Genomic DNA, 14,727 nt, shown 5'->3' on the forward strand with positions numbered 1-14,727 from the left:
TTTGAAAAGTATAATTAAATATAAAACGATTTAGATAAATAAAAATACATTACTGTAATTTTATTTGTGGATTTTAAAAAAAAACCTTATGATTCGATAGACAGGAACGTATTTTATTTAATGACCTAAAACATGAAAATTAATTCTAGTACTAGGACTGATATAACTATGGACCAAATATCCGAATCGATTCCGAATAAAATGGGAGTCAGACAAGAAGGCGGACTATCGCAAATTCTTTTTGATATGGTTTTAGAAAAAATAATTAGACTTTGGAATATTGAATTAGAATAATTAGGAAACCATATCGCAATTCTAGGAACGAAAAAAAGGAATACAAATAAATCTCATTCGCGGATCATTCTTCTGTTGGAATAAAGAAAAAGCGAATTAATAATATTTATAGCAAAAATTAATAATTCACGAAAAACATAAACATCCGTCTCAGTAATTGAACTCAAACTACGGAAAAATAAATTTAAAAAATGGAAAAATTTTAATATTTAGGACAGATAATCCGATGACTTAGAAAAATGGCTTTCCGTGAAGAAAAGGGAAAAGGAAGAAAGCGTACAAAATAACTGAAGGAACCTACAATAAAAGAAATGCTTTCCGTAAACTGAAAAAGTAAGGCATTATTAAAGTAATTAAATCTTAATTAACATTTACAAAGTAAATATTTACGCCACGGAATGTTTAAATCTCAACGGTAAAGACAAGTAGAAACATTTGAAAAATGAGAAAGAATTTAAGAACATTTTTATAACGTACAAAAGAGAACGAAATCTGAAGAATGAAAAGTAATTCAGAAATATATATATAGCAGTTAATTATGTTAAAGAACACTTTAGATTCGGAGTAACAAGGTGAAACGATAAAGATACTACGATTTGCAGATGATATAGTAATTCTAGCTGAGAGTAAAAAGCATTTAGAAGAAATAATGAATGGCATGGATGAAGTCCTACGCAAGAACTACCGCATGAAAATAAACAAACACAAAACAGAATATGGTAATTGTCAACAATGACCAAAACGATTTGGTAAAAGTCCGAATTAAATGTGTTTTCAAAATTTTTTCGGACTTTTACTAAGTAACTTGGTAAATGTTAGAATTTACCGGTAAAACATAAGATTTACCAGTATTCAGGGTTTTACCGTAACACATATATATATACAGGTTGTCCCATATAAAACGCAACCCATCAATCACTCATCCATGAATTTCAAAATCAAGCTTACTCCCCTACTCGTTACTGAAATGGACTCGTCCAACAACTGAACATTGCGGCGACGCAGTAGAACACTATCGATAGTAACAACAATGCAATCGTAACGTTCAGTGTATTGCTAGGGAGAAGATGGTGTTTACGCCAGATGAACGTGTTTTCATTGTCGAGTCGTACTTCAGTACGAAATCAGCGGTTGCAGTGCAAGATTTGTTTCGCCATAAGTACCCAGATAAACCAGCTCCTAACAAAACATCAGTATTAAGGTTAGTCGCAAAATTTAGAGAGACCGGTTCTGTTAATAACGAGGAACACAAAAAATCTGCGTCAGTTTTAAATACAGATACAGTCGCTGAAATTAAAGACCGATTACTCGCCTCGCCATATAAATCGATCAGACGTTTGTCTGCTGAAATTAATTTGTCTAAATCGACTATTCATCGTGCGACCAAACGATTACAATTACGACCTTATCGCATTCAAACGGTTCATCGACTTCATGAACCCGACAAAGAAAAACGGCTACAATATTGTCAACGGTTCCGTCGATTTCTGCGTGAGGGAATTAATGTTATGGATTCGTTATTTTTCCCAGATGAAGCACGGTTTCATTCGGATGGCAACGTAAACAGCCAAAACAGTAGAATTTGGAGCGCTGAAAATCCCTACGTTTATCACGAAAAACAATTACACCCGCTGAAGACGGGCGTGTGGTGCGCGATATCGCGGAAGAAAATAATCGGTCCTATTTTTTTCGAGTACACCATTAATGCAGAACAATATCAGGATATTTTATTTCGGTTCATCGCACTCTTGGAAGAGGAAGACAGACACTGCTGGCTACAACATGACGGTGCGACATCGCACTACGCAGGTTCAACTTCTGATTTCGTCGAGTAATTCTTTGGTAATCGTGTTATCGTTCGAGGCTTGTGGCCACCAAGATCTCCAGATTTGACTGCGGCGGATTTTTTTCTACGAGGTTACCTCAAAGAAAAAGCCTACGGCAACAAACCACGAACACTTGAACGATTGAAAGTCAATATTGAACAAGCTGTATTAAATATCCAGCCACAAACTTTGAAAAAAGTTGCAAGAAACGCTGTAAAAAGAATTGAAGCTTGTATTCAAGAATATGGCGGCCACTTCCGACATTTACTCTAAATGTAAGGTAATGGATGGTAATAATAAAAATTACATTTACATTTACACATGCCTTTTTATTATTTCAATACCTACCAATATAAGGTTGGGTTGCGTTTTATATTGGACACTCTGTGTATATGTATATATATATATATATATATATATATATATATATATATATATATATATACATATACGCATAAATTAAAATTTTTAATTTAATAAACATTGGTCTACATAAATCAGATTTATAGCACAATTTTTCCCTTCTACCTGTCCCTCCAACATTAAAGCGACTATTCCAGGATGCCTTAAAATGTGACCTATTTTATTAAAAATAGTTAGTTTATTATAAAATAATTTTTTTTTATTATAAAATTTTAATTTATATTAAACAATACGCAAACTATAATATATTTTACTTTATTTTGTCATTGCAATTATTATTGTTAACTTTTTCTTGTGAGCGTCCCTATAGAAGTTAGATAAACCCACATAAATTCTTTAAAATTAAAAAGTATCCGATACTAGACTTTTAAAGATTAAAAAAAAAAGTAATGAATTGATTTTTCATAGCTTACTAAATCAAGCCAAAAATACTCATCAGCAATCGTAAAAGTACGATTAACCGTACAAATAGTGACATATTTCCTAATTCATAATTACGGATTAACCCTATAACTTACATCATTACTTTCAAAGAAAGTAGCTAGTTAATAATATTATTTAATTATTTTGAACTTTTTTATTATGAAATAATATTTCGATTCTTTAGAAAAAATTATATTTTATCGATTGATATCCCCGTATTTTCATTTTTATTTGAAAACATATCACATCGATACCGTAAGTCTTTTTAATTTTTATCATATTTTTAAAATGAGTTTCGCCATAAATAACTTCGTCGTAATTTCGGAATAATAGTAGCGTCTTCACCGGGAAGGTCCCGTGTTTGAATCCCGGTCATTGTTCACACGGTACAATATCTATATATTTCAAATTTCAATGCGCTTATTTTGAATTTACTCTTTAATTTAACGTTTAATAAATTTTTAAATAAATACAATTGTTGCAAAATACGATTTTATAAGTTTTAGGCCAATAATTTTTGAAATGTCGTTATTTAATTTTCTAAATAATAAAAGTATGTATGTTAAAAGAGACATAATATTGTACCGATCAGTAATATTAAAAATGTTGGTTCAAGTCGAAAGAAAGTTAAGTAACATCGGTTATAACTGATAAATGGAGTGGTGATCGATACTGCTTTAGTGCTTTTGATACCCTTTAGTACTTGATCTTTGGAAGGACATCCAGCTGTTAAAAAAAAAAGTTACAGGAATAAGCTTGTTATAAAGTTTATATAATATATAATTTCGGTTAAACAGAATTCCGGTTTAACTGGATTTGTTTAACGTACTACAAAATTTGTTTGTTCACACTAGAATTTTTGACACGATAAAGAACGGTTAAAAACCAAAATAACCTGCACGTTACTACTTCAGGAGGACTTTTTATTATAACCTACAACTTAAATTAAAAACCAATTATTCGATTACATTAGAAAAATGAAACTTACCTTCATCGCCTAAACCTGGATTTCTTTCAACCACATATAATTAACTAATAAATATGACACAAAAAAAGTGAATTTCTTTTTAATAAAATAAACAACGAAGCGAGATTTAATAATTAAAAAACACACAAAAACAGATACTGTGAAATTTTTCATTCGCAAAAGAGAAGTCACATAACAGACTTAGCCGAATAAATATATTTGCTGTCGAATAAAAATATAGCCGAATACACGCCGTTATAAAACGATGTAATAATAACAAAACAAATATTGTTAGAGTTAAGATAGTCACAGATGTGTTTAATATTAAAACAAAACATAATTATAAATTTAAAAAATAAACACTTCGATAAACGATACACTAAATAAACACAAAAATATATCGATTAAAATAACACTATGTTAATTTAATTAACGTTTAAGTCGATAATTAATATGACAGATGTGAATTCGTATCGTAAATACATCGACCGAAAAGCCAATGTTTATCGCGTAAAGTCCACGCTCTGACTGAATAGTACAGCTTATGTGTCGGTTTGTCGATGCAGAGTGGGACAGAGATAGAAAAGACCCGTCTTGTATAGTCGGGAGAACGGATGGTGTGTATTCGCTCGGGCGGCCGTCGACTCCGTTCCACACCGCTATAGCTATACGGCAACGGCGCGGCGCTTTCCAAAAAGGCGAAACTAACCGAACCCACTCTACACGATAAGCGTTTCGAATGAAATATCATTCGTACGATAGGGAGCCCGTTTCTCCTCTTATCGTCGGGTTATTTCCCCCACTATTCGTATAGCTCCCGTTAATAGGAATGTATTAGTTTGTGAGATGATTATAAAATGCTCCTTATAAAATGAACGGTTTACTTTGTGGGACGGCTACAGATTATATATAACTAATTTATCTACACGTATATCGTATTATACTTTCGTTTATTATTTAAAAAAAATACTTAAAAAATAAGAATTTATTAATTGGGCATAATTTATATTTATAATTAATGATTCCATACGTAAAAGTAATCTATAATGCGTATATAAATCGGATTTTTTGTTTTATTAATAAATAGAAATTCTGATGAAATATTTTTATTTTACCGTTAAGCATCGTGTATGGATGCTCTATGAATCTTTAGTCACGACACGTGCTAAAAGCTGCTACAGAAAATATAGTCATCACTGAACGTGATGTAAACTGTTAAGATTATTGGATTATAGGCCAGCTCCTTTCCTACTTTGGCATACTTTTTACTTTCCCGTCTAGGTAGCGCTATACAATAGCTACAGCTCTAGAAAGGAAAGTATTATAATCGGTCCGATTTGGGTATATGCGGTTTTTACCTGATATCGACGTTTTCACACCTAAGAAATCGAAAAAACCGGTTGAAAATTTTTCGGTATTCCCTCTAAATCACCTTATATCTCAAGAGCTACTGGACCGATTTTGACCAAACTCTGCCAGATTACTTCTATATATGAAGGATTGATGCCATTAAATTTTCAACTTAAAAGGTCAATGGGATGAGGGTGTAAAGCAAGGTCACCCTCAGTATCGCGAGATTTTACCTAATGAACGACATATTTTTCTTAGGCGTATTTGTTAACGATTAAAAAATAACAAATAAGATTTTTTCCAAAATTGCACCCAACCCAAAAATGCTCTAAACTACTGCTATGTTGCCAGATCACAGGTGAGCGGTAGAATTAAATAAATTAATAATATTTCTTTTTTTCGCCCCTCGCGGGCCGGACCCACAGTTAAGTATAACACAGCCCGGGAGGGTGTCCATTTCTTTAATAAGCCTCCCCGTCCCGGCTGTACGTCCGGCAGGATCGGTCGGCTCGCCGGTAGGATCTTGTCTTTTTCCTGTTTTACTCTGCCTCTAACTTCTGGAGCGGAGTTACCAGGCCCGACTATGTCTTCCCTTTCCTTTTAATGGGAGTAGTGTAGCGACCAGACACGCTCGAGGCGGGGTCTTCTCCCCTCGGGGGGGGGGAATCGAAATATTCCTTTTAAGGGCTAAGACCCGGGGGGTGACCGGAAGCGTCACAAGGCGGGTATCCTCCCCTACGGGGTTGGGAGGTTCCCCCACTCCAGAAGCCGGGTCTTTATGCCTTCGCCTCTAGAGGAGACACCCCAGGAGGGGACATACTCGCCGGGACTTTTAGTGCTCGGGAGCTCTGAAGTTCCCGTGCTTCATAGCCACTGTCCACCCGTGCAAGCACCGGTGAACAGCAGCTCTACAAGGGACTGTCCGTCATCCCCCTAGCTTCCCTCTCTTTTACCCGTATCGTATTTGTTTTGAATCCTGTTATTATGCCATACTTCCGCTCTCGTGAAGCATCTTCTGCACCACGTTATCAGCGTCGAACATGCTTATCGCCTCAACACAACCTCACCGGTCAGTCTCCCATCTCCTGTACTCGGACACTACATCCTCGGGTTGTCCAATTCTCCACAATACGGACAATCATCATCGTCTTCAACCCTTCGCCTTCCGCAAAGATACACTCGGAATCCACCGTGGCCGGTCAGAAACCGGGAAAGCTAAAAATTCAGCTCCCCAAATACCCTCCCGACCAACAGTCCAAGTTCCTTAATCAACCGGTGTGTCCACCGCCCTTTAGTCGACCCATTCCACCGGTTTGCCATTTCCCGAGCATGTATTCCCACGCAGTGTTTCCGGTTGACTAGGTACCTGGTGCGTAAAGCCTCGTGACTACACCGGTCTGCCGACCGTACGAGCGAAATTTGTTCCATGTAAGTTGTGAAATTACATTAGTTTATTTAGTGCTGACCGTCGCCGCTAATACCGCCACACTTGCACGAATTAAACACGGTATATGCTCGCGCGCTTTTTAGTTAGAATCATTGAATTAAATAAACGAAAAATATATATTTAAATAAAATTATAAATATTGTAATTAATTATTAATATTGTATATATTATTTATTGAGTGTGTAAGCCGTGCATCAGAAAAAAGCCGCGTGACGGTAAAGTCCTGCAACTGTGTTGTCTCTCTCGAGCAGCTCTCGGAATGGCTCTTGGCTATGTCCGGAAACTGGCATAATTTTGCAATATTTGCAAGAGCAGTCCTCAGAATAAAAGAAGATGATGCAAGACGACTGGGATACTCAGAGTTTTAGTTTATAGCAGGGCTGGGCGGGCAGCCCCGTTCCTGAGGGCTCACATGCCCTGGTGTGTGGGTTCCCGTGATGGAGCGGGGACTCCTATGGTCCATTAGGTGTGAATGAAAAGACCGAGACACGGCCGGCGGTGTGGGTTCCCGGATACGCTTCGGTTCCTGCACCGTCGGTTTGAGGCTGGCAAAAAGAAAGACCGATACCCGGTCTCCGGCGGGGGGACTGGGAACGGCATAGCCGAGCTTGGTTTCTTCCGTCGGAGATTAGAGGCAGGTAATTAAAAGATCCGGAAAGGGACACGTCCCCAAGTCGAGTATACGTAATTGGATGTCCGGCTCGGGGATTATTTTTAATATTATTATTTGATAATAGTTTACAGTAGGAAAATTGTAAACAATCAAAAGATTATCTATTCGTCCGGATTTTTATATTTCTTAAAAATGTTTAAATCTTTGGATCAATTCTAAGGTAAAATTTGTTTTATGAAATTGTGTTGCCATATTTAGATTGGTCTAAATATTTTTTTATTTAATTTTTTATCATCGTCATCATTTCAGCCGCTGTCTATCCACTGCTGGATAAAGACCTATTCAGTACGTTTCCAATTAATACGGTCTTCGTGCGATCTTCTGCCAATTCGGTCCTATGTACTTGATAATAACATCAATCAAACGAGCCTTTGATAATTTTCGCGGGTGTTTAACGTCTAGTGGTATCAGTTCAAGTGTTAATTTAGTTCATCTACCATGAATTCTTCTTCTTACATGGCCTGCCTGTCGCCATTTTAATTCTTTAATTTTCACGATGATATCATGTTCTTTTGCCATAAGTTTATTTAAGTACGTAAAAATTAAGGGCGAGGTGATATGTATGTAAAAGAAATTTGCTGATAAGCAGTTTTCATTTTATTAAAAAATTATATCTCCCCCGAACTATTATATCCCCTATAACTATATTATTTCCCCCCCTAAATTAACATATTTTTAATTTTCGACTATTTTTTCTCAACTGTATAGTTTTATACAATATATTATAAAAATAAAAATTTGCTAATCAGGTCAAATTTTGCAGATCTTTACGTTTCATGATCCCCTCTAACAAAAAACAACCAAATTAGCAATGCAAAATTCCGAATCGATATATCTATTTACGTCATGTGTAATTATGTTGGCCTGTTTTTTGCTGGACTGGATCTCCAAATCGGATGGTTAGATTCGGATTAAATTAGGCACAATGATTTTTGTAAATACAGGACATTTGTATCATTTAATTTTGGTCATGGTCAGCTAAAAAGGCAGGAAACTTTAATTAAGGGGTAAATTTGATCCGATTACCCAATTGAGGGGTTTTATAAGAAGTTTGACCTGATAAAATGAATAAAATAGATCCAATTATTGTATCTAGTAATTTTTGAGAAAATTGTAGCAAAACAAAAATTGTTGATGTAAAACAAAATTTTGTTTAGGTTTGAGATAGTTTTGAGATACAATAAGGAGGAGTGTCATGTTGAAAAATCATTTCTCGTCCCATTAGTAATGTAACGATTTTTAAAAGAAGGTAACAAATTATTTCTTCCAAGAAATTTAAGTACACATTCTCCTTTAAGATGATTATTAAAAATAAATTGTCCGACCATAGGGTCCTCAATAATACCACACCGAACGAAAGTCAATATAAAATCTGGTTAAGATTCCATGTTGAAAATTTAGCGGGTCGATAAATTCGAAATGTAGAAGTCTTAGAGAGAAATTTTTGGTTCGGTGTTGTAAAGAAGAAAACTAAGTCAGTATGTCAGATGTTAAAACAGCCAATTTTTATTTGCGTGATGAGGAAAGTATGTATGGAAGATAGGAATTATAAAAAAAGATAAATAAAACAAGGAATTGGGGATGTAAGATGTATATATATGAGCACAGTATAAAAAGAATAATAGTATTAAACTATTCAACAACCGATTGAAAAAAGTATATACGAGAGGTGGATCAAAAAGTAAGTTAAAGCCTTGCCGTCTTCTTGAACTGAAAGGGCTATATTCATCTCTTGTAGTGGCAGTACTGGTTGCTTTGTTGTCTTCACACTTCCCCAGCACAATTCTGTACGACATTCAGTACGTGTGTAGTATCGTTATCAATATGGCGTGTCCTCTAGAGGTTTCCTCCGGCATAGAAGTTCAGTAGTCCGATTTTTATGGGCAAAAAATTACAATTGTGAAATTGTTAAGGTATACGGAGAGAATGCAATGTCACGCCTGATGATCACAAAATGATGCTAAATTCAGAAACGGAAGAACAATTGTGAGTGACAAACTTAAAAGCTGGGCATCCTTCAACTGCAAACAAGAGGGTAACGCGGAACGGGTAAATGAAATGATCTTGAGTAATCGGTACATTAAAATTCTACCTCTTCAGATAATAATTGAAGGTCTTCTCTAACGGCTGACACTTGTCCTATCCACAATCGAAAACCATTCCATCTTTTATCCGTTTATATTGAGTCACGCATTACCGATCTAGGATTTCGGGTTAAAATTTGAAATATGTGCAACAAAAATTGTATTTCTTTCAAATAAACTAAAAAAAGTAGTTGTTTATCACGATAATACACTTGTTCACACGACTCAGGTTGTTGTTGCAAAACTCTATGACCTACGCTTCGGTATTTCCACATGCGAGATATTTGATTGCCACCGATTATATCCTCTTCCTGAAAAAATGATTCGCTGGATAAAAATTCATTTGAACTGAATTAAAGTTTCAAAAGCCGCATATTTTGCAGAGTCGGACTTTTTTTTTTTTTTTTTTTTTTTTTTGTCTTCAGTCATTTGACTGGTTTGATGCAGCTCTCCAAGATTCCCTGTCTAGTGCTAGTCGTTTCATTTCAGTATACCCTCTACATCCTACATCCCTAACAATTTGTTTTACATATTCCAAACGTGGCCTGCCTACACAATTTTTCCCTTCTACCTGTCCTTCCAAAATTAAAGCGACTATTCCAGGATGCCTTAGTATGTGGCCTATAAGTCTGTCTCTTCTTTTAACTATATTTTTCCAAATGCTTCTTTCTTCATCTATTTGCCGCAATACCTCCTCATTTGTCACTTTATCCACCCATCTGATTTTTAACATTCTCCTATAGCACCACATTTCAAAAGCTTCTAACCTTTTCTTCTCAGATACTCCGATTGTCCAAGTTTCACTTCCATATAAAGCGACACTCCAAACATACACTTTCAAAAATCTTTTCCTGACATTTAAATTAATTTTTGATGTAAACAACTTATATTTCTTACTGAAGGCTCGTTTAGCTTGTGCTATTCGGCATTTTATATCGCTCCTGCTTCGTCCATCTTTAGTAATTCTACTTCCCAAATAACAAAATTCTTCTACCTCCATAATCTTTTCTCCTCCTATTTTCACATTCAGTGGTCCATCTTTGTTATTTCTACTACATTTCATTACTTTTGTTTTGTTCTTGTTTATTTTCACGCGATAGTTCTTGCGTAGGACTTCATCTATGCCGTTCATTGTTTCTTCTAAATCCTTTTTACTCTCGGCTAGAATTACTATATCATCAGCAAATCGTAGCATCTTTATCTTTTCACCTTGTACTGTTACTCCGAACCTAAATTGTTCTTTAACATCATTAACTGCTAGTTCCATATAAAGATTAAAAAGTAACGGAGATAGAGAACATCCTTGTCGGACTCCCTTTCTTATTATGGCTTCTTTCTTATGTTCTTCAATTGCTACTGTTGCTGTTTGGTTCCTGTACATGTTAGCAATTGTTCTTCTATCTCTGTATTTGAACCCTAATTTTTTTAAAATGCTGAACATTTTATTCCAGTCTACGTTATCGAATGCCTTTTCTAGGTCTATAAACGCCAAGTATGTTGGTTTGTTTTTCTTTAATCTTCCTTCTACTATTAAAAAAAAAAAAAAAAAAAAAAAAAGATTTATTTATTCATTTTTAAGTTTTATGTCTTATATCAATAGATACATATGACCCGCTTGGAGATGTGATTATTAATATGTCAGTGGTCTCGTGCAGAGTCGGACAAATTGTATTATTCTGGAGTTATTACAAAAGTTAGAAAATCGTTGGTCTAAATTTAACGAAGACAAGATGATTAATTACATTGAAAAAAAAAATATATATATATATATATTCCAATTTCTGAAAAATCAAAGCATTTTCTTTAACAGGTTGAGAATTATCCGAACAGCCCATACATTACAGTCAAAGTTTACAAAGTTGATTTAACCCAGGGTCAGGATGCATTACCGAATCGGCTGCGATGTAAGCGAATCTTTATTTTTCACTTTATTGCTGGCCCTAATGAAAATTTTATTTATGTTTACTTTTTTATATCTAGTTTTTAAATATTCCTTTTTGTTTAATTTAATTTTTTAGTTTTATTCATTATTTTTAAGTTTTAATTTATTAATTTTTTTCAAATTTAACCCGGTTACAAATTTGTTTTGTTGATTTTATGCTTTGTATAAATAGACGTATATAATCTTAAAGGCAATAAAAATAATACTCTCAAAGTATAGGTAGCCTTGCATCACGCTCGACAGTAGTAGTATTATTTTCAATATATTCCTTTACTGACTTTGATCAAGACGTTAGATTTTTACTTGACTTTCTAGCGCTATAGGAGAGCTATAGCATTAGAAGGAACGTATTTTAAACAGTCCAATTCTGACATATGCGGTTTTCACTGGATCTTGATTTAAGGAACCCAAAAAACCGGATGGAAATTTTCCGGATGTTAATGTTCGTATGTACGTGTGTGTGTTGTGTGGGTGGGTGGGTGGTTGGTTTGTGCGTGTGTGTGTGTGTGTGTGTGTGTGTGTGTGTGTGTGTGTGTGTGTCGGCTTATAACTCCCCTTATATCTGCAGAACCACCTTATATCCAGAGAACAGATTTTGACCAAAGACGGTCAGATTACTTCTATATACAGGACATTAATGCCATTTAATTTTCAACTTAAAAGGTCAAGTGGGTGAGGCTGTATAGCAAGGTCACCCTCAGCATCTCGAGATTTCGCCTGATTAAGGTATTATTTTTCGTAGGCACATTTGTTAACGATTAAAAAATAATATTTTCAAACATTTTTTGGCAAAATCGCACCCCTACCCCAAAAATGCCTAAATGAACTACTTCCTAAGTAGTTAGTACAAAAGGGTGGGTATACTGCGTTAATAGTACCCCTCTCACCACAAGGAGCGCTATTGCAGCAGTAACGTACAATTGTTGTAGTCGACCGCTACGTTGTGACGTCACAAGTGAGCGGTAGAATTAAATAAAATGAATAATATTTAAACTGTAAACAAGTATTTAAAATGGCCACTAGTACCGCCACACCCTCGCGATTGAAATGCGGTATGCGCGCGCGCGCGCGCGCACGAGTGTGTGTGTGTGTGTGTGTGTGTGTGTGTGTGTATACAAGCCGTGATCAGAAAAAAGTTTGGTGACGGGAAAGTCCTACAACTGTGTTATCAGTTTTTTTTTTTACTGATGAATTAATTCACCGCAGAATCCTACAAAGAAGCTTGTCCCTGGGAATATGAGTATGGGAATTTGTAACGTATGAAAAATGGCTTGTCTGACTGGAATTCGAATCCCGGACCTCCGGTGATAGGCTGAGATGCTAACACTATGCTACGGAGATTGGCACTTCAGAATGTTTTACAAACAGCATTTTTTAAATGGGATGCATTTTTTGTAGGCTAACTCGTATTCTTAAATTACAAAAAAAAACAAAGTTTTTTTTTAATTAATTTAAAAAAAAATATATACTCGTATTTTTTTTTAAAAACCATATTAAATATTTTTTAATTTCGATTTTATTTATCGAAACCAAATTAAGGATAAGTAATCATATTTTATTTTCGAATTGGTAACAGCTTAAAAATACGAGATTTAAAGAAAACCTTACTTTTACTATTTTAATTTGTTAAATCGATATTAACTTTGTTTTGTTTGATACGATTGGTTTTTACCTCAGTTTCTTTTTTTCAAACAAAAGCTTTTTTTTTTGTTGAATTCGTTTATTTACAATCAGCTTTTGTATTTAATTTATAAAGTATGTCGTATAACAGACTCTCACTTGAAAAAGGATTATCCACTGATAATCCTCAACGAGTTCAAAAACAATTAATATTAATAAATACTAGTAAATATGAAATAAAATAATATTTGATACTGTCTTTCAATATAGTTAAATATCATCACACCGTTAACCAAGTCGGGTACGTAAATAGAAGAGCAATAAATGAAACTTTAACCTTAAGATAATGATAGATAAATAATAAACCTAAGCATCCATAAATTTCAGTAATTGAAAATAAAATAAAAATAATTACAAGAAGTGTTATCTCCAACACTTCACTCGGAGTAGTGTGAAAATACCGAACCTAATCAACTTCTACTCGCCATCTTGAATCCGCCATTTTGTTTCTTATCCTTCTTCCTGGTCGGCCATCATGGAATTTCCCTTTTTCCTTTTTCCCTCCTTTTCCACCATTACCTATATTTCCCCCTTCCCCGTTCGCATATTGAAATTTCACCCTTTTCCCGTCCGCCATTTTGGAATTTCCCTTTTCCCATAGGGAAATTATTTTTCCCTGGGTGAGATTTTCTTTCAGTGTGGGAAATTCCCGCAGGAAATTCAGGCGGGAAGTTTTAATTTCACAGGGTGGACAACTTTATTTTTTTACACATTAATTACACAGGTCAACAATGGAAAATTTGTTTAAAACTAATAACCGTTTTGAGCTACGCAAATGACAAAATGTAAGAAAATGTTTTTTTCGATTTGAAGTACCAATGATCTGTAGAGAACCAAAAAATCAGAGTGATAATTGCTACTGTTGTTCTTGCAATGTATAAGGATTCAATAAAAAAATTAAAAAGTGATTATGTACCCAAATTGTTATTCAGCAACACGCCCAGTACCTTACCGCTCTAGTGAATCTGTACCTTCAGTTCCAGAAAAACTACAAGATATGCTGAACAACTCCGAAACAGAGTCGCAGGATGATGATGTTGATTTTATTTCTGGTAATTCCAAACCACAACTATTTCACAGCAAGAACTGAATGATTTGGTCAGAGATTTAAGTCTTCTTAAAAATTCAGCAGAACCTTTATATGTAGATTAAAACAAAAAACTTTCTGGTCTCTTGCACATCTTTTTCAAGGTACAGAAACAGAGTACGTACTTTTCTGAAGATAGAAATTTAATTTATTGTAACAATGTTCCTGGTGTAATGGAGCAGTTATATATGTGATGTGAATGAATGGAGGTTGTTTATTGACTCGTTCAAAAGAAGCCTCAGAGCTGTTATTCTTCATAATGTAATCCATAGAGACGATCCACAAGCTGACTACAACAGAAAAAGCGGCCTGAAAAGCGCTGAAAAGAAAAAGGCAGTACAAAATTTTGTAGAGAGGTAAGAAAATGTATAAAAATCCTTTCTTTACGTCCTGTTACTTTTTTAAATCATCATCACAGAAGATGAAATGAAAATAATAAGACATCATCCTATAAAGATAACTTACTACGGTTTGAGAAATGATGGTATTACTGAAGATGGAAAAATATGTTTTTAAAAAAGAATTTGAGTG

At 34.7% G+C, this 14,727-nt stretch overlaps 1 protein-coding gene across 7 annotated transcripts in view; it reads left to right on the forward strand.

The window, feature by feature from the left end:
* Positions 1-14,727, forward strand: part of LOC142332222 (uncharacterized) — a 112,597-nt gene that overhangs the window by 40,585 nt on the left and 57,285 nt on the right. The window lies entirely within an intron of this gene.

Source organism: Lycorma delicatula, chromosome 11 (genome assembly GCF_047948215.1).
Source record: "Lycorma delicatula isolate Av1 chromosome 11, ASM4794821v1, whole genome shotgun sequence".
In the NCBI taxonomy this organism is placed as follows: domain Eukaryota; kingdom Metazoa; phylum Arthropoda; class Insecta; order Hemiptera; family Fulgoridae; genus Lycorma; species Lycorma delicatula.